Genomic DNA, 20,293 nt, shown 5'->3' on the forward strand with positions numbered 1-20,293 from the left:
GAGTGTCAGTAGGGTCAGTGGTGAGATATAAGTAGGTGGTGTTAAAAAATACCTGGCCTAGTGGTAGAAAAAACTATTTAATAGACACTGGCTGGTATTGTTAAAAAAGTGATTCGGAGAGATATAGCAAGTTAATGGGCTTACTCTCCTGTGCGGGTCAACATGTTTCGGGGCGCTATACCCCTTCGTCAGGACCAGGGTCAGATCCCCCTGTCACTCACTCATGTTTTACCACAAAAATTCTAGGGTGTATGTACAAAGAAAAGTGATGATATACTTTTTATCAATGTGTATATATAATTTATATTTACACGTGTCCCTAGCTCTATCAGTAATTCTGATGTAATAAGCCTGAAACAACAAGAGAACGTGGTTATTAATGCGCGGATCCCATTGCGCTCACCTAATAGTCACCTGTAAGGGAGAAAGAAATGGAAGGACTACAAACACACATTTAGACATTTGTGCTACGTATATCAGATGAATACTGAGGTTCACAATGGTGTGAAATAAAGTGCTATACAACATCCTAGTAAACCACACATACACTAGAACACACATACAGTTTGTTAGCTTGGAAAACAGCATGTATTCTGTCAGTGATACATACTTAGGAAGATGGGAATCAGTGCCTCATGAGCCAAGTCTGGACAAAGGGTAATGGAGGTCCATCTGTAGAGTGGAAAAGCAAAAGAAAGGGAAAGAAAATATATTCTTGTCCCGGGTATCTGAGCCATCCAAATGGTTGTTGTTTTCTGCAGTGAGTAGCAGAAATGGGCTACCAACTGTGTGTCCCAATCGGCTATGCCGTACTTACTCAACCCCCAGCACGTCGGTGCTTCCTCCTTCGTCCGTGGCTTCCGTGGTTGTGAGAAGCCATGGTCGGGCGGGGTTTTTTATAGTAGTGTTAATTGGGTAATTGGTTGTTTGATTAGCGGACTCGGGATAGGTGTGTCCTCGAGGGGTACGAATTCAAGGTTGCTGCGTCGGCCATCGTTAAATGGTTATTATTGCTTGTTAATAGTATTGCCTTGTGTTCGCATAAAAACCAGCGGACGTTGACTGCTAAATTTGTAGGTTGTTAAAGGCAGATAGATATTGCTGCGGAGTTGGGGGGCATATTCCTGGACGGAGTGTGCATGCGCGGAGCGGAGATGCTTCTGCGCGTGTGCGGGCTCCGAGGCAGAGTGCTAGCTGTTTAGCGATGCGCGGAGAAGAGTGCCACTGCACTCATGCGCGGGAAGTAACACTGGTTCCCGGAATACTTCTCGAAGAACGTAAAATGATGCTAGACTAAGAGCGGGGTCATTGGGGACATTTGATATACATTTTATACAATATGACTGATATTTTAGTTGGAAATTGTGGAGCTATTCTATCTAAAAGTGGAAGATAAATGTCCAGCATTCAGTTTGTATGGCCAAAAAGTCTAGGCCGATATTCGGTGCAACTAGCAAGTATGACATACAGTACAGCCCTCTAGTTGGGGAGGGTTTACGTTTTTTAAATCTTGAGTTGGGACCAATGTATTTCGTCATTCAGGCCTGTCTGGTGGGTACCTAGGTGGTACACCCAATGTTGCTCCTTTGATAAGAGGTCCTTGTCATTCTTGAAAGCCTCTATGACTGTCCATTTCAAATCATGGACGCTGTGTCCCATTGTTGCATAGTGCGTCGCCATTTTGGTCGTTGTTTCTTTGCAACGCACGTTACTGCGGTGTTCGCCCATACGAACTTCTACGCATTCTCTTTTCCTGCTGCATGTCTCATGTTTACGTCTCATGGACATCTCGCTGGTCGAGTCCAGTTCTTGGGAAGGTCTTCACTGTCCTGCGGACCTGTCGCAGGTCGGTCCTGTCAGAAGGACTTGCTTCTTCCTTTTGGGGACCTTGCCCGGCATCATCCCCTCCTCAGGGATTTTGCGATGCTCCTCTTCACTCGAGGGTGTCGTGCTTGCGCCTCGAGGCTGCGCCGTCGTGGCATTTGATCCTGCCTCCCTTTGGGCATACTTGGGGGAGTTGGTCACTTCGAGTTACGTGCTCCACGCTTGCGATGCGGCTGTGGCGTCCGTCAGAACACACGTTGTGGGGGCGGCTTGCCACGTGGGGTGCACAATTCTCTCTTGCCTGTCTGGGGCCTCTGGTGACTCCTTCTTGAGGCAGTGTGAGGGAGGACACGGTGCTGTCTTTGGCCCACTGCAGGGCTTTGCTGGTGCAATAGAGATGAAGATGCTCTCTGTGCTGCGTTCAGCAGTGCTTCTCCGTGGAGATGTCTCTATCTCCCAGGCGCATGCCCGTACTGTCACGCTTCTGGGTGCCCAAGCTGGCGCACCTCGGACTCTGCGTTCTTAGTCCTTCTTTAAAGATCCTTTTCTTGTTACTTGGTGTGCCTGATCTGTAGCTTGCGGTGGGTCCGTTTACCACTGAGGGTAGGTGGCGCACTCTTCTTGCTTGTGGTGGCACCCTAGCCACTGGGGGTCGCACGTTTTCTGCATGTTCGTCACATACTACAAAGTGGGACCTTACTTGGCCAATTGTATTCCTGGCATTCGGGCCCGCCTGGGCCTGTCCTCCCTTCTTTTGTCCTGGGAATGCTGCTTCATTGTTTTTCTGCTTTGGGTTACTTGGGCCTCTATACTGGTGTTCTTTCAGAATTCAAATCCATTCCGGGCAGTATCATCAGTCTTGTACCCAGACAGCTTTCCCCTTAACCTAGAGCAATGTAGTTCATACTAGGGAACTACAGACCACAATATATTTTGCTTTGTGTGATGTGGGCAGTCTTCTGCAGAGCTTGCCTTGGGGAGAGGTCGTTTTTGTAGGACTCATAACTTGCTTTGCTTTTACGTAATGGGGTGTAGTGCGGGGAGCGTGCACCAGGTGGTGGTGTAGCCAATAAACCCTGTAGGCCCTCTTATGCAGTGGGCCCTGCTGTTTTCTGACGGGCTCTGTGGCAGTAGCGGCACTCACCATGGATAGCACAGAGGCTGATTTTCACTCGCCTGTGGCATCCACACAGGAGGTACCAATAGCTACGTTGGGCTGGGCTGTGTGTGTATGGACACAGAGGGGCTTGCTGTCAGTGCTTTTACTGCTTCCCTTGACACATAGGTGGCCCTCTGAAGGGAGCATACTTTCTTTTATTGCCGCGTGTGGGCCGACTTATTTTGAGGCAAAAGCGCGGGTTGGCACAACGGTCGCTAGGTGGCACTGTAGCTACTTTAGAAGGAGGCCAGGGCAGTCTTTATTGATAAGGACCACGCCCTCCTTATGGATGCTGATGCGGGGGGCACTCAGGGCCGGTTTAGGGCGACTCCTTCACACAAGTTAGCCACTGTCAGTCCGGAGCATCTTCTCATCGTTCAGTTCAGAAGCGGTCGCTCCCTTCGCCCTTGCTCCTGAGTGGTATTGTTACCTGCACTATTGTCCTACTTGATCTGCCCAACTGCTGCTTCCTACTCAGCTTAGCGCTGCCGCGCGAGTGCCATTGCTATATAATTGTGCCATTTGTAACGCTTCTGGGGTATTGTAGACACGGCGCTTTAAGATCTCTGCCTTTTGCAACGCTTCTGGGGTATTGTAATAACTGCGCTTTATCTCTCACTCTGACATCTATAGCGCGATTAAGCAGCAAGCATCGTCGATTGCCTGTGCCCCAGCCTACCTCCAGTTTCGTTTTTCCTACGCTGCCGCCATTTTAATTGTTGTTGTTGGTGCCTCAGAGCCCGGCCCCCACAGCCCGCACAGCCTCCCAGCTGACCCTCCCTCGCCCCTCCCCCTCCTCTATCCATATATGACAGATGCATTTTAGCGCAGCGTTCACGCACAGCGGCCGCGCCCCATGCGCGCCGAAGGTGCGCCAAAGGTAAGCCCGTCTACGCCTGGACCGCGCCCAGCGCCTGTCCCCCTGTTCCCCACCGTACCCAGCCCACTAGAGTCACATATGATGCCGCAACTCTCCTCGCCCTCAACCCCGGACGCACTCCACAATGCTGCGAAGCCACCCCAGGACGTACCCACCGTCCATTCGCCTGCCTCTCCTGCAAGTTCAACTGTTCCAGGACCCTCACCAAACCCACTTCCTCCATACACAGCCCCGACTCTAACCGCCTGAAGTGCATCATGCTCAACACACGCTCGGTACACAGACACGCAACGGAACTCTGGGACCTTCTCGACACTGCGTCACCGGACATCGCCTACCTTACAGAAACATGGATGAACACATCATCAGCACCCGACATCGCCATAGCCATACCGGACGCTTACAAGATTATCCGTAAAGACCGCACCAACCAATGGAGGAGGCATCGCCATCATCCATAAGAACACCATCAAAATCACGACCAGCTCCGATGATAATCTTGCAACCGCCGAACATCTCCACATTCAGATCCACACCGACCCTAGGACCACACTTAGAGGCACCCTCATCTACAGGCCTCCAGGCACCCGCACTCAATTCTGCGATGACATCACAGACTTCGTCAGCCCTCATGCCCTCGCCTCCGAGAACTACATTCTTTTAGGAGACTTCAACTACCACCTTGAAAACAAACACGACAGCAACACCACCACCCTTCTGGACAACCTGGCCAATCTCGGACTCAAACAACTTGTTGACACCCCCACCCACTACGCCGGACACACGCTCGACCCTATCTTCACCTCCAGCAAGCACATCTCCTTCGATCGCACCACAGCCCTCCACTGGACGGACCACAGCTGTGTTCACTTCAGCTACAAAACCACCTTGACCCAGAACCGCCCACAACCTATTCCTCGGAGAAACTGGAACAAAATCACTTCCGACCAACTCCTCACATCACTCAACCAAAACCATCCCACCCTCTCATTGGACCCAAACCAAGCGGCCACCAATCTCAAGCAATGGATCACCCACAGTGCTGACGAATTAGCATCCTTGAAAAAGCACCAGATCAAATCAGCCAGCAAAAAGGCTCCCTGGTTCAATGATGACCTTAAAAAATCCAAGAAGTTATGCCGCACCCTGGAGAAAACATGGAAAAAAAACCCGACCACAGACAACATGTCCACCCTCAAGGCAGCCACCCGCAAACACCACCAACTGATTCGATCCGCCAAGAAATCAGCATTGAAGGATCGTCTCGACAACAACATTCACAACAGCAAGGAACTTTTCAACATCGTCAAAGAATTCACCAACCCCACTGCAGCATCCAACGACATCACTCCCTCCCAAGACCTCTGCGATGCGTTATCCTCCTTCTTCTACAACAAAATTGCCGACATCCACAACAGCTTCGAGAACACTCCCAGCGTTCAACCCTCCCCACCCCCCTCAGATCCTACTCCGCCAACTAACATCCTTAGCGCCTGGAACCCAATCACCACTGAAGACACCATCCGCCTAATGAACTCAATCCACTCTGGCTCGCCAACCGACCCCTGCCCCCACCACATCTTCAACAAAGCGGACTCCATCATCGCCCCCCATCTCCGTGATGTCATCAACTGCTCGTTCAACTCTGCCATCTTTCCAGAAAGCTGGAAACACGCCGAACTCAGCGCCCTTTTGAAGAAACCCACAGCAGACCCCCCTGAACTGAAAAACTACCGACCCATATCCCTCCTCCCATTTCCGGCCAAAGTAATCGAGAAAGCCGTCAACAGCCAGCTCGCCGCCTTCCTTGAATCCAACAACTCCCTTGATCCATCTCAATCCGGGTTTCGAGCCAAACACAGCACCGAAACTGCCCTCATTGCAGCTACTGACGACATCCGAACACTACTGGACAACGGTGAAACAGTGGCCCTCATTCTACTCGACCTCTCCGCCGCTTTCGACACAGTCTGCCACAGTACCCTTATACAACGCCTCAGCAACATCGGAATACAAGGAAAAGCCTTGGACTGGATCACCTCATTCCTCGCTGGGAGAACTCAAAGAGTCCGACTTCCCCCATTCAACTCTGAGGCCACTGAAGTCATCTGTGGCGTACCACAAGGATCCCACCCTCTTCAACGTTTACATGAGTCCACTTGCCTCCATCGCGCGTCAACACAACCTTAACATCATCTCTTACGCTGATGACACCCAGTTAATCCTTTCCCTCACCAAAGACCCTAACAACGCCAAAACCAATCTTCACGAAGGCATGAAAGAAGTAGCCGAATGGATGAAACATAGCCGCCTAAAACTCAACTCAGACAAAACGGAGGTGCTCATCCTAGGATCTTCCCCCTCTGCTTGGGACGACTCTTGGTGGCCTTCCGCTCTGGGCACAGCACCCACACCCACAGACCATGCACGTAACCTTGGCTTCATCCTAGACTCCTCTCTCTCAATGTCCAGACAAGTCAACGCAGTCTCATCCTCTTGCTTCAACGTACTTCGCATTCTCAAAAAGATCTTCCGCTGGATCCCCCTAAGAGACAAGAAAGACTGTCACCCACGCACTGGTCATGAGTCGACTGGATTATGGTAACACATTATACGCCGGAATCACAGCAAAATTACAGAAAAAACTCCAACGCATCCAGAACGCATCAGCGAGACTCATATTAGACCTCCCTCGCCAAGATCACATCACCGAACACCTAAGAGACCTCCACTGGCTTCCCGTCAACAAAAGAATTACATTCCGCCTTCTCACCCACGCACACAAGGCCCTCTACAATCTAGGACCCGAATGCCTCAACACTCGCCTGTCCTTCTACAAACCCACCCGCCAACTAAGATCGTCCAATCAAGCCCTTGCCGCTGTCCCGCGCATCTGAAAATCCACCATGGGCGGCAGATCCTTCTCCTTCCTTGCCGCCAAGACCTGGAACTTACTCCCCACTCACCTCCGCCTTACTCAAAACCACATCTCCTTCAGAAAAGATCTTAAAACCTGGCTATTCAACAAATAATGAACCCCTTCCCCAAGCGCCTTGAGACCCTCTGGGTGAGCAGTGCGCTATACAAATGCCCAAACTTGAACTTGAACTTGTTACTGAGTGCTGTGCAGCACCATGACGCTAGGGGGCCATTACGCACTTACCGCATGCAGCTTGCTGGATGACGCAGTGCCACTGGCTCTCTCATGTGCTGCAGGCATTGCAGAAGGCCGCAACACCTTTCCTATTGCTGCAGGCTAGGTTCCTATCGCTGCAGGATCTCCAGTTACAAGTCAGCAGCCTTTAGGCCAGTGCTTACAACGTCGGAACACCGGTGCAGTGCGGCAAACAGCTATACATCGCTGTGGAGGTTCCAGATGCACTGCAGGCCTCCGGTCGCCAGGCCTTGAATATACTGGTGAGGCGTGCACTTCCCCAGCCGCAGTCTCCGCTGCCAGGTCAGTTTCGCCATATGCTGCGGTGTGAGCGGCAGCTTTAGATGCCACGGGCTGTGCTGGATGGTGCCCTGTGCTTCTTAGCAGCCTTTCGGAGATGCCCAGCTTCAGGGGGGGGGGGTGGGGGGGGCACTCATATGCATATTTCTTCTGGGCGGCCTGACAATTTTACTGTTGGGCCATCCCGTACTCACCACTCCTGGCTGCGGTGATACTTTAGTTTGTGCTGTAACCCCTCGCGCGGCCTCAACAGCCTTTCCCGATGCCGGGGGCCTCCCGGCCTTGGGGTCCAGGTGTAGCAATGCTCACAGGGAGATATCCTTATTTTGCAGGCCGCATTTCTCCTATGGACACAGCAGCCACAGTTGTGGGCTCTATGTTCATATCTGCAGAGACCGACTCCGATAAGTTTTGCAACGTTCTGGCGCCTGCTCCGGTCAACTGCAGGTACTGCGGTTGTAGCACTGGGTCACTGCTCGGGTGGTGGTGGTGAGCGATGTGATTGCGGCGACATACCACTCCCTTTTCCGGCGCAGTCCTCTTTGGGCCAGTCAGCATGCTGGCTTACTCTCCGCTTGTTGTGCGGGTTGTGGGGGACTCCTTGTTCGTGGCAAGGCTGATCTGTGCTTCTCTCACCTGCTGGCTTTGGGGCCGCAGCAGTGTTGGCCCACGCGGGCAAGTTGAAGCAGTGGGTACTACTCACTTCTTTTAGTGGGGGTCGGCACCGCCGAGCCCCCTCCATCGCCATGCTAGTACGACGCAATGCTGGGGATGCCCTGGACAAGAGCTATTCTTCTCCCCTCACAGGGGCGGCTCTAGGCTCATGGTGGCTCTGGGCAGGGAGCGTAGGTAGGGGGCTCGGAAGAGGGAGTCCGGGCGGGGCGGAGCGCGGAGGCCAGTGAAGAGCAGGGGGTCAGGGTGTTTGGAAGTGGAACAGAGCCGGAGGCCGCCAAATCCCTGCCAGGGGCCGCCAGGCAAATATGTATCCATCCTCAGAGGATTATTATATTAAGGATATATATTGGTGTGGAGGCCCCTGGGGTTCGGCGGCCCTGTGCAGATGCACAGCTTGCACATGCCTAAGTGTTGGACTCCTGCCCAACCCACACACTGCAGGAACGAGGAATAGTCCAGTCCACTTCCCCGACTCACCAGCCACTCACTGAGTGATACAATGAGGAAGCTGCTGACCCAGAAAAGAGGGTGGAAATCAAAAGGCAACCAAACCTTCCACCCTTGGAACGTGCCGTAAAAGGAACACCCACCTCCTTCTTCTGCACCTGCATACAAAGGGAAACACAAAGTATACCCTACAATAATTACTCAGTCCCCAATCCTACCTCTGTGACATATGACATAATCCAGTATTACCATATCACATACACTTACCAATAGCGTGAGCAGGATTGGCTTCAAGGAGTTGTCAGTCAAAGAGGAACTCTTACCCAAGATAACTTCTCTTAGGTGAATGCAGTGCCAGACTGCTCGTCTTGTAAGGGTGTTTGGTTTGGAACAAAGTAGGGGATTACAGGGTAAAAAAAACACACCGCTTCTTTGGGCATGTAAAAAACCCCTGTCAGATGTGGTCTCGGGAATGGGGGTAAAAAGACTTCAAGGACGCGTTGTCTATTCCGCTCTGTGATGTTTCAATAAAGAGAAAAACCCAGCCGGGTTTCTCTCGCGGAGTCGACCAAAACGTCACTTCCGCCTACAACGAGGCGGACGGGTTGCGCACAACTACCAATGCGCGCGAATCACCGGATCCTTCACCGCGTCTCCGTAACAGGAGAGCGGTAATACACAAACAGGAGCCCCTGAATGCTGGCGAAAAGTCGCCCGATACAGACAAAAACACAAAAACGAAGGGGCGGGAGGGGCGGGAACTACACTGAAAAAACGCTAACTAATGACTAACTAAACAGGCAACTCACTAGTGAAAGGGACGGGCAGGAAAGGGAGTTTTCATGAAACAAAGCACCAGGACCAGGACATAAAGAAGGAGAGGGATAAAAGCTAAGAAAAAAGGGGAATATCCAAGTCTCTACACGAGCCCGTGAAAAGACAGCTGCAATCAACCGGAAAGCCTGGAGCCAGAATGCAGGAACCCACAGGTAGCAATAACAAGCATGGACATAAGGTTAGGACTCCTTTTTAAGCTACTAGTGTGTCATGTGATGGTATTGGACATGGTCAACAAAAGAGGACTGGGGACCAAATCCTAAAACTAAGGCCGCCCCTGCCCCTCACGAGGAAGCACCAACTCGTGTGGGGATCGACCCCATTGTCGCCATTGTGGTGCCTTGGGTCCTAGGCCCACATACTAAGCACTAACGGCACACATACACAGTGTTATGGTGCTGGTAACTGGCCCAGGGCACATGCACCCAGACCCTTTTTTTGCAGGGTCACCTGACCGGTGATGTCTGTGGTGGGTGGGTGGGTGTAAAGTGTGGGTTATACTAGGCAGAACACTAGAAAGTGTCTAGCCTGAAACTACAGCCGTGAGGTGAAGGCCGCAGGGGGATCTTCGGTGCGGGTGTCAGGGCCCAGACCCTCTCTGTAGCTAATCCTGTCGTTGGCCATCATTTTAGGTCTTGTGACTCCTGTTGGCCATCAGGTGTGGCTTTCTACAGTAAAGTTCTGGTAACGTCTCCAGTATGGCTATCGGGTTAAACAACACTCACGTGGCCGGAGTCACTCCAGATGCTGCAGGTGAGCAATTAGCCATGAGCGCAGGGCGCCACTCCCGCACTCGCTAGGTTCAATGGCATCAGCTGCTTTCGAGCTGTGGGTCACAGTTACGCTTGGGCTCCAGGGGGCCAGGACCTGCGACGGCACCAGTGGTATGCATCCTGCACCCATGGTAGTGAGCTCTCCATGGGGCATGCAACCCCCAGTGGTAAATATGTATATTTCAACCTCAAATAACTTGGGAGTGTTTTCTATGCGTTTCTACAGTTTTATTTTGTAATTTGTTAGTAAGTATTCCATGTGGTTTGGGCTTAATATATTAGATAAAACATCCCACTTGGGCATATTTAACATGCTACAATCTAAGCAAAGTATTTCTTTCTTTGTCAGATATTATCCTTCAGTAACAATTCCCTCAATGATATCTTAAGACTGGTGCAGCTACGAACTACTGGTACTAGTAATTCAGCCCCCGCTGTGTGAACCAGACTATGCTTTTCTGACAGGATACACTGGCTGGTAACGAAACAGGATATATTAAACCCAGTCTGTCCTCCCTGTGGTACCTCTGAGTAATGTGGGGTTATTCATGCTGCACTGCATTGCATTGGACAAGGGCCTGTATCAGTTTTTAAACACACTGCCAAGAGAAAATGTAAAATCTGATTGGGTCTTATTATTCTTTTCTCTGCACGTCCAATCATATTTCTTGGCGGTGCCCAGCCATCCGTTTACCATAATTCTTTGGTCACTGGACAAAGAGCACAGGCAGACATCATAGTGACTAGGATAGGGTCATGCAGAGACAATTTCCTGTTTTCATTACTCGCCGACCCGAGTAGGAGCAGACCCAATGATGAAGCAAGACACCTGCTTGTTGGGTGTTTGAGGGTCTTTTTCCAATAAGGAGGAATCCCTTCTCCTGTCTTTGTGAAGACCCACGCACTAGCCTTCACTTACGAGATCACGTACCTCCGCCTTCTATTCCCGTTAGGATCTGCTTACCTTGTTGGTTACACTTCCTACAGGTAGAGCCAATGCATATTCCAAATTGGCATATTCAAGTTGCCTGTAAGTTCCTAGTATATGTTACAAAGTGTATCCCGGGATTGGTAGTTAAATGTCAATAGTGGACTGCAGCACCTATTGTGCTATCCACTATAGTAGAAGTGTAAACATATAGCAGTGTGAACACTGCAATTCAACCAAAAGAAACCCTTTTAAATATCAATAAGTCATGCCTATGTAGTTCATGCAGCCCACAAGGCATTGTGCATGGTATTTAAAAGTAGGACATGTAGAAATCTCATGTTAACATGTCCTTACCATGATTATCACCCAAAACCTATTTTTCACTGTGGCAGGACAAGCTGTCCCACGTAGAAAATCAGATTGCAGATTATAACCCTAATACTGTATCCCAGGAATTTGACTATCTAGAAAAATAATTAAACAAATATTTGGCCAAAAGAACCAGAACTTCCTGGTGCAACAAGAATAGGTGGCCCGCTGTCAGCAGATCTAAGAACAATGGCATGGCAGCGGGGTCTCTAGAGTAGACGAACATAACCCCAACAGACAATGTGGAGCACCTTCCTCCTGAAGTAATGGCAAAGGTTGTGGATTCGGGACAGGGGTTTGACCACAACTGGATCCAGAGAGCCCAACTGGAACATAGGACACACCTTTAGTGGAAATCCAGTTGGTGTGCCTTCAGAACGTCTACGCCTGAAGGCACTCCAGAGGGGTCAGCACACCCAAAAAGAGGTGATAGCCTCATATAACTTCCAGAATTGGGCAGAGCTAGGTCCAGCTCCAGGAAAGTCAGAGAGGCACAGATCCAGGCACAGGCTTTGCAAGCGGAATGTGTGGGAGGTGCCTAGACTTGTGGCTTGGCTGATGACTTAGACAGGCGCATTGAAGTTGAAGAGCACTTCAACTTCTGTGACTTTTTAGGCTTGTGTGACTTACCCGACAAACGATGGGAACTACTCCAATAGCCGTTTCAGGCCCTTCCATGCAAACCAGGACTTTAACAAATTAGGTAAAGTTAGGGAAAAGTAGTTTAATACTTTATATATTTAAAAAAGGGTTGTATAGTACTGTGCTACAACCACAAAAGTACCTAGAAGGCACCACAGAACGTACGTAAATTTAAATATACAGGTGTGTATAAAAAAAAAAAAATTTACACTTTAAGAGAACCTTTTTAAAAGAATTCATTTAAACTACTTTTCACTAACTTTATTGACTTTGATAAACTCTTACATACCTTCCTATGCATTTAACAAACAGTATAACTCTTTATCTCATCGTCTAACCTAGAACGAAGACCAAGTGTGGTGAAAACAATATGGCTGCCTTTTTTCTTTTGTCAGGACTTGCCTTAACCAATCATATACTGTTTTGCCACTGTACTCTATGTCGTGCTACTCTATACCACTACCCTACTTCACTCTACACTACTCTACACTGTATGCCACTGCACTCTACCCCTCTTTACTATGCCCCACTTCACACTACACCAATCTACTCTATACCACTCTGCTCCACAACATTTTATGCCACTGTACTCTATGTCACTCTATTGTATTACACTATCCCACTTCACTGTACACCACTCTAATCTACGTCACTCTATTATATGCCACTCTACTTTACCCCATTTCACTGTACACAAATCTATCATACGCCAGGGCACTCTATGCCACTGTGCTCTACCCCACTTTACTGTACACCACTTTACTCTACGCTACTCTACGACACACTAGTCTACCCAACTTCTCTCTCTCCCACTTCATTCTATACCACTATTCTGTATGCCACTCTACTCTATGCCACTACAAGCTACTTAACTCCACTCCAGTCTATGCCACTCTACTCCACTTTACTCTACTGCTCAGTACGCCACTCTACACCACTGTATATCACTGCACTCTACCCCACTGCACTATACACCATTTTACTGTTGTTTGCACCGCTCTACTATACGCCACTATATTCGACTCTGCATCATCCAACTGTATGTTTCTACACTCTATGCCATTCTCCTCTACTCTACACCACAAACTCTGCCACTGCACTCAACGCTATATAAGCCACTCTACTACACTGCACTCTATGCTAGTGTACAGTACTCCACTCTACGCAACTGCACTGTATTCTACAACATTGCACTCTATGTCACTCTACTCTAGGCCACTTTACTCTACCCCAATTCCCTCTATAGCACTTCAATGTACGCCACTCTACTGTAGGCCACTTTACTCTACGCCACTCTATTCTAGGCTACTGTACTCTATGTCATTTGAAGCCACTCTACTCGACTCTATGTCACTCTAATCCACTCTTCTCTACACCACTGTACTCTACAACACTGTACTCTACTCTGCACCACTCTACTCTACCCCTTTTCACTCTATGTCGCTCCACTGTATGCCAGCCTACTCTACGGCACTCTACTGTGCCCCACTTCAAAGTAAGCACTCTCACTCTAGTGTATGCTCCTCTACTGCATGCTACTTCACACTATTGTATTGTACACCACCTCACTGTATGCCACTAGACTCTATGCTATTCCACTGTATGCCACTCTACTTTACACCACTCCAGTGTATGCTATCCCAATGTACACCAGTACACTCTATGGCAATCCACTCTATGCCTCTCCACTATTCGCTACTACACTCTAGTCAACACCACTCCCCTCTATGGCACTCAACTCTATGTCACTCCACTGTATGCTACTGCAGCCAACGCTATTCCACTCTACGCCACTGCAGCCTATGCTACTCCACTTTATTCCACTGCACTCTACACTATTACACCATATGCCACTAGACTTTACTCCACTGCAGTGTACCCCACTTCACACTACACTATTCCACTCTATGCTACTGCAGTGTATGCTACTACACTATTCAACCCTGCAGCCTACATCACTCCGTTGTGTGGCCCTTCGCTCTATGCTACTCCACAGTATGCCACTCTACTAAACGCTATTCCACTCTACACCACTTCATTCTATGCTACTACACAGTATGCCGCTCCACTCTATGGCACTCCACTGAACTCTAAGTCACTCCACTCTACACTATTAGACTGTACGCAACTACACTCTACCCCACTCCGCTTTACAACACACCACTCTATGCTATTCCATTCTGCTTCAATACACCCAACACCACTGTACTCTTCACCACTCCCATCTACCCCACTCCACTCTTCGACATTCAACTCATGCAGCGCAACTGTATGCTACTCAACACTATTGCACTTTATGCCACTCCAGTCTATGCCACTCTCTTGTATGCCACTCCACTGCACACCACTCTATTCTATGCTGTTAGACTCTACGCTATTACACATTACACCACTCCATTCTACGCCACTGCAATCTATGCTACTCCAATGTACGCTATTCCACTGTATGGAACTCCAGTGTACGCCACTTCACTTAGAGCTATTATAATGCACGTCACTCTACTCTACACCACTTCCCTGTATCCTATTCCGCTGTACACCATTCCACTGTAAGCCACTGCAATGTACACCACTACACTCTATGTTATTCTACTGCACAACACTACATTTGACCTCACTCCACTCATCATTATCAACAAACTTAATTCGTTTTTTTCAGATAAAACTGTAAAAGTCATACAAACATCAATAAAGCTCTACGTATATACAGACTATCCCAATAAGGTGACCATAATAGAAGGATTACAGTGAGGTAATAAAAAGAGTAGGTAGAATCCATCAACAAAATTAGTCACAGCTTGACCTAAGCCTAATGGCAGCCCTTAAAAAACTAAGAGTATACAATACAGTTTAATTTGATAAAAGTTGTAAAACGATAAAAGCAGGTCTCACCCTTCTAAAACCAGCCGTTTTAAGAATAGGAATAATGAAAGACTTTCGGGGAGCCTACTTAAACTGCAAAACATTAAAAAGTGCATCGTGTTTTGAGGAGACCAATTGTCGCAGCCACAGGGCATGAGGCACTGGCCTCTATGGTTGCCTCATGGTTGGGCCAACAGGTAATGAAAAAGGTTGAGCCTAAATCTGGTGAGTAAAAAACGATCATGATTACTTTTGACCGCCAAAAGGTAAGGTTTAATAGCTTGTACAGTTTTTAATCCAACATATGCACACTTGGCTTCCTCAACTCTACACCTATCCACTCTATGCCACTCTGTTCTATTCTATTCCACTCTACCCCTCTCCACTCTATACCACTCCACTGTATGCTACTCCACTCTACAGCATTCCAGTGTACGTCAATGCACTATACCATACTCCACTCTACTCCACTACACTGTTTTTCACTGCACAACACTCTATGACACCGTCCTCCACTATACTCTACCACACTACACTTAACAACACTCAACTGAATGACACTCAACACTATATTTTGAAACACTTTTCTATTAAAAAATAAAAACTGTTTAAATTTAATGAGGTTAAAGTTAAGTTAAAGTTAGGAAATCTTTATGTATTCTCGCTAAGCAAACCCAACCTAAACTACATAAACTTTTTGAAATTCTAAAGTTATAGTTATAACTTACATTTATAATTTGTGCATCACCAGTTATAACTTCATTTTATATGGTATGCACCACCTTCAATTTACTATAAGTCGCGCAACTCTGTACATAGTCTTGTCACATCAATCGGCACACTACATAGACTATAACTCGCCACTCACCATGGACTGTGTTCTGAGAAATAATGTAATTTTAGGTGTAAAAAGTATTATGACACCCATGATTTCACATGGCATAAGTTAAAAAATATGCAAGGGTATAACCAGTTCATCATCATCAACAAACTTTGGGGCCGATTCACAGAACTAATCTGAGACAAAATCCTAAACTTACTACTTTTGGTATTCACAGAAGGCATTTAGCAGTAGTAAAGTTAGGATTTTGTCTTAAGTTTGGATTTTATCTTAAAACCAAAACTTAAGACAAACTTAAGTTTAACTTGAGACAAAATCCTAACTTAAGACAAAATACTAACTTTACTACTACTAAATGCCTTCTGTGAATACCAAAAGTAGTACGTTTAGGATTTTGTCTCAGATTAGTTCTGTGAATCGGCTCCTTTGTTCGGCTTTAAGAATAAAACCATAAAAGTCAAACAACCTGCAAAGTCCCATCATACAAGTTATAAGTTCACAAATATAATAAAATGAGAGTAATCAAAATACAAGATAAAAATACATGATTTGCAATATAAATATCAATTGCGGCTTTTCCAAAGTCTAATGGCCTCCCGTAAAAAAACTAAGAGTGTGCAAAACAGTATCAATGGAAAGATGTTGTAAAAAGATAAAAGCTAATCTCAACCTCCTAAGGCCCATTTTTGTTTAATGGAATAAATAACTTTCTGGTTACAGCATAAAAAGTACAATTTTTTTTAAAGTGCATCATGTCCTGAGGAGACTCTCTGTCGCAGCCACAGAGCATAAGGCACTGACCTCTATGGGAACCTTGGGGGTGTGCCAATAGATAGTGAAAGAGGTCGAGCTGGAACCTTGTCAATGGGAAACGGTCGTAGATACTTTTGAGCTCTAGAAAGTAAGGCTCAGTGGTAGGCACCGTTTTCAATATGACATACTTTTGCACACTCGGTTTACACAACTCTTTATCCTCTCTATCAAAATGTCAATTTCTGGCCCAAACGATGTCCCCTTTATAAATACCCTCTAGGTTCGTGTAAAGATCTACTCTTCCTAGCCTGGCAAGGCCAACTCTTATGTACTGGAGCAGCAGATACACGAGGCATAATCAAGAGAGAGACATCCCGTATGACGTCTTTACTAAGTGTATTCTCTTGCTTTGACCAAATCTTGAGCCACAAGGACAAAGGGCGGAAAGCTAGATCATCAGCAAGGAAAGACATCCCCAATTTCTCGTGAACAACATAAGATGGAGTACATTGCGGAACAGAGAGAACTCTCCGAAAGAATTAATTCTCAGTGCTCTGCACGGCCCAAGCTCAATATGACCCCATATCTCACTCCCATACCTAACCTTTGAGATACATTTTGCTAGGTAGATATTCAGGAGCGCCCCTATTGGTTTCCCTCCCACTCTACTGGCAACGTTAAAAATGGCTGCAGAGGCTTTCAATAGGTCCCCTTACTTGCGGTTATCAAGGGGCACCAGCTCAGGGAGTCATCAAACACTACTCCCACGTAGGAGAAGACATTTGTTTAAGGTATTGATGATCATCCTAATTTAAAAATGGGCTGCTTTGCCTTTGCCTTACCATGGCCCACTTGCATGATGTATGACTTAGAATGATTCACTGATAAGTCCAGATCCTCCATAAAAGAGGCAAAAGAGTTGAGAAGAAGTTGTAAGCCCCTTGCAGTCCTCACCAGGAGGACTGCATCGTCCGCATATACAAGGACCGGCAGACTGCGCTTGCCTACCTGGGGGGGTGTCTGCTTTAGTATTTAAGAGAACCTTCTCTAGAAAATTAATGCATAAATTGAAAAGGAAGAGTGTAAGGATACACCCCTGGCGCACCCCCCTCTTTACGTTGAATTGGCGAGTAATGTACTACTGCCCTGGAATCTCGATGAAGATCCCTCAAAAACAAAATGACGTTATTATCAATGTCGACGGATGACATCAGCAGCCTTAACTTGGACCTGTTCACACACTCAAAGGCTGAGGACAGGTCCATGAAGGCTAGGTATGTAGGGCTGGGACGAGCCACCGTATACTTGTTCAAAACAAGATACAAATTAAGACACTGCTCCACAGTGGATCGACCGGGGCGGAACCCATATTGAATCTTAGATAAGAAATTACTTTCGTCCGCCCAAGATACCAATCTATCAAGAATCACGCGGCCCACCACCTTCACCACAGAGTCCAGGCGGGAAATGGGCCTGTAACATGAGGTGCTGTCCGATCGCCCTATTTAAATTTCGGCACAATGGTTGATGAAGCCCAAGAATCAGGGCGGCCAGCCCGGACCGAGGCATTAATAACAGCAGTGAGGATGGGTGCCTAGATGTCTACATGGGCGATATAGAGATCGGGCGGAATCCCTTCTGACCCAGGGGCTTTTCACTTTGTCAGGCCTAGTATGCCCGCTCTTATCTCTAGTTCGGAGAAGATGTGATCCGCCTTACCTCCCACCCTATTCTGCCTCTCGATAGGCGTGGAGTCTGGCTGAAAGATACCCTCAAAATTATGAACCCAAACATCCTCCGTGATGTGAGCGTTCAATAAGTGAACACTCTCTTCAGAGACAAATGGGCTATTAATAATAGCCCAAAAATTAGAGCTGTTTTGCAATGTGCTTGCCTCCACTAGGTCCGACCAGGCCTCATCCTTCAAGGTGGACTTACGGGTTGCTAACACAGCCTTATATGCTCTGCGAAGACCTTTAACCGCCACCATATCATGGGGCTTGTCACTCAGAGCCTGTCTCAACTTCCTAGAAACCTGGGAACATGCAGAATCAAACCATCTCGGGCCTGCAGGCTTCCTGCCCCAATCCGGGGCACATAGTAGCCACCGTATGACAGTAGATATTGTATCAAAAGCACCAAAGATGTCAGAGGCACCAGCCTCGTCATCAAGACAAGTGGCAAACTCCCTACAACACTGATTTGTGAGGGTCTCCTCCCCCACACACCACGGAACTTCCAAATGCTCGGGACCAGCCTGTTATACAAATAGGATTATGGTCACTGAATTCACTTGTCTGAACTAAAAAATCTATGATCAAAGAAAAAAAGGGGGTAGATATAAAGGTAAAATCTATAATAGTCTCACACCCTCTACCGAAAAAAGTGGGGGGGATGTCAGTTTTCCCTGGGGGCAACTTATTCATGACTGATGTTAAATCGAATTCAAGCAGAAAAGAGTTAAGCTCAGGACCCTGAGGGGTATGTTCCATGTGCAGACCTGATTGTCGTGTACAACCCAAGCCTTCCACTCCTCCTTTTCTGAAATCACCACACATATGGAAATTAAAGTCCCCTGTTAAGAAGCTATAACTACAGTTCTGAACATTCAGGATACATCCCCGTAATACTAACCCCAACTGCGTATGTTACCCTCACCCTTGAATATAGCTCCCACATTTTAAAAATTTACCAAAAGGAGTCTACTCTTGCCACTAGACAGCAAAATCACTTGTACATTGGGTGAGGCATGAAGCACAGATACTGCGATATCAAGGATGGCTAACAAGACAAATGTAATAAGCCCCCCTTTGCTCTCCATGACAAGGATGGAGTTGCTGGGACAAAGAGGTTTAGGGCCATCCAGGTAATAATTGCTCTCACTGGTCCAGGTTTCCTGGAGACAAATCAGGTCAAATGATTTCACAACGGCAAGCCACCCAGAGTTGTCTATCTTACTTGCGAGCCTCTCAATGTTCCAGGAAAGGAACTTACACCCTCCATTCTTACACAATACCTGTTCCAGGGGTGGATTGTTCCCCTGTGATGCATGGACTGTGGAGTCGGACAAACCCGCACATCGTCAATCACAGTCTTCCAACGTGCTCAATGGGGCAAACCTATTTACGGTGCTTACCCCTAAGATCCCCTCCATACGGCCCGTAACCCCCCTCGGAGATCCTCTCACTGTCAGAACCCGGATAAAAATTACCTGTTTGTAAAAGAAACCCAACCAGAGTGCCAGAATTGCAGAGTTCCAACCCCTGTAGTCGGACTGCACTACTGAGCTTAAAATGTGGTTTACAATGATTGGGTTGTTAAAGTTAACAATAATAGTCCCCTTGCCAAGATCTTTTGGTACCACCAACCTACTCGGTCCGACGCACTATAAGAATTTGGTTTTCCACTCTAGGGCCAGGACCAATGTTAGAATTGAGCCAGTGCACCACCTTGTTCTTTAGCACGCAAAAGTCTTCCTTGTTATTGGGTTCAAGACGTGATCGGTACGTTGGCTAACACCACGAGATGAGGGGTGGACTCGGGAGGGAGGTGGACAGAGCCCACACTGCGGGAAGGGGTATAACATCAGACCCATCTCGCCCATCAGCGTAACGATGCAAACCACTAACATTAACACTCCGGGGTTGGTGAGAAGGAAAGGGGACAGAGTTCAAAATAATATCCCCCTATAGGTGTTTGAACGATCAAGGGGCTCGAGCCTGATCATGGTTGGTACTGAGGTGACAGCTGCCACGATATTTGACTGCTGAGCAACAGTAGACACCACCGTGTTTCCTGCCCCAAGTCACTGCCACTAGAACTAGGAATGGCAGTCACAGTCAAAGG

At 47.7% G+C, this 20,293-nt stretch overlaps 1 protein-coding gene across 2 annotated transcripts in view; it reads right to left on the reverse strand.

The window, feature by feature from the left end:
- LOC147705710 (sulfotransferase 1B1-like) overlaps positions 1-20,293 on the reverse strand; it is a 400,304-nt gene that overhangs the window by 114,123 nt on the left and 265,888 nt on the right. The gene's annotated exons all lie outside the window — the stretch shown is intronic.

Source organism: Lissotriton vulgaris, chromosome 7, assembly GCF_964263255.1.
Source record: "Lissotriton vulgaris chromosome 7, aLisVul1.2, whole genome shotgun sequence".
NCBI classification, from domain to species: Eukaryota; Metazoa; Chordata; class Amphibia; order Caudata; family Salamandridae; genus Lissotriton; species Lissotriton vulgaris.